Here is a 1,925-nt window from a genome sequence, read left to right as displayed (position 1 = left end):
TTGCTGAAGCCATCCCCGAAAGAATTTACAAAACATTGCACCGTTGAAAGAAAATGCTTTGACATCCATGTTCACAACAGAAACATGTGCTCGATCCATGTGCTGTCGTGCACATGGATGTCAAAGCATTTTGAACAGTGTAATTTCCACATGACTTGGTCAGCTAAAGCAAAATCAAGAAATTGACATTGCGGAAAAAAAAATTAAAAAAAAATACCGAACGAATTTCCGTTGATGTTCCCAAATTTGGGTTAAGTAACAACCGAAGAAATTTTCAAAAAAATGGCCTGGGAAATTTGCAAAGGCATTGTTGATGAAAATCCTAAATAATTGATTTACATTAACAAGTAACTACCAAACGAATTGTCTCAGGAATTCCTAAAAGCATTGCTAGAGAATCCTCAGAGGAGTTACAGAAGAAATTTATGAGGGATTTTTTTACGTAATTGTCAAAAGATTCCTAAAATTAATTGCCAGAAAGAAATTCACAAAATTATTACAGAAAACATGCCGGAAAAGTTGCTGAGGAAACTCCAGAAGGATTTCCGAAGAAATTTCCAAAAAGAAAATTGCAAAGTAATTTCCAGAGACATTGCCGAATCATTTACTTGGCATTACCCAAAGAACGAACGCTGGCACGAACTTACCAAATTGTTGGCGACTAAATTTATGACTTCCATAAGCAAAAAAATAAACTCATACTATCGCGGATTCCTGATTCATGCCAAAATTCTTGAAGTCTTCCCGTGATTATTTTCTGTAGAAATGACTAGATGAGTTCCCGTATAAATTCATTGAGAAATTTCTGAAGGAATCCCTATTGCAAGCTCCAAAAAAAATCCTAGAGGCAATCCAAGAGGAATTCCAGAAAAATACCCTGGTGAAATTCCGATACAATTCCGTTCTGGTACATACGATTCCAGCTGAATTTCTGGAGAAGTCCACAAGAAGTTCATGAAAAAAAAGATCTGGAGAATATCTGGGAATTTCAGAAGAATTTCTAGCAAGAAATTCTAGAAGAATCTATGCAGGAATTGCTGAAGAAATCACAAGAGAAACTCCTTAGGCAATGCCAAGAAATATTCGTTTAGTACTAGTACGAGGAATTCCTGGATGAATCCGAAGAGAACCTCCTGGAAAAACATAGAAGAAACCCTATAGGGTAATCTATAGTAGAATAATTTTGGAGAAAACCTCAAGGGAAATTCTGGAGAAGTTGTTAAAATAACTTCAAAGTATCCTGTGTAATAGAGGTAATCACGTTCAAATGTATGCGTGCCGTTTTAGTAGATGTAGTTGTGAAACTGCGACGAAAATATGTGCACTCTTGCCCCGGACGTTAGTTTTATCATTATTTACCCGTTTTACCCAATTCGATTGGGTAATATTTGCATAAGCAATCTGAATAGCCTTTCAATCGGCGTGCACTTTTGTGTGAGGAAAAATTTGCGCTAGTGTTCGTGTGTTGAAATGTCACTTATCTCTATAGAACTTGAACGCTGGTTGTTTGTATTAGTGAATATCGTCTCCCTTTTCATGACAGCTGACAGAAGTTTTTAAACTGTTATTGGGCTATATTTTGATGATTACTTGTAAGGGCTTGCCATTTACCATTGCGTGAAATCTCCTCATATCGATCCGATTCATAATTTATTGCGAATCACGATCAAACCCTCTTCCTAATTCACACTTTTATAAACGCAATCTAAAAATATTCGTCACTTTTTAAGAAACTACGGAACGTGAAAGGTCACTTAAGGAAGTCGGATAACTAAGTAGCTTCTGATGGAGCTTTCTCAAAATAAATGCAAAAAAAAAACTTTTCAGATTCAGATAAATCAATTGAAATCATCCTATCCGGTTTGTTATTTGTGTAAGACACTAGTTAAAGTAGACACATTTTTTTGTTTTCCAAACAGCACCAT

Source organism: Aedes albopictus, chromosome 2, assembly GCF_035046485.1.
Source record: "Aedes albopictus strain Foshan chromosome 2, AalbF5, whole genome shotgun sequence".
Classification (NCBI taxonomy): domain Eukaryota; kingdom Metazoa; phylum Arthropoda; class Insecta; order Diptera; family Culicidae; genus Aedes; species Aedes albopictus.
The sequence above is the reverse complement of the archived record's forward strand: the minus strand, read 5'-3'. Positions refer to the sequence as shown.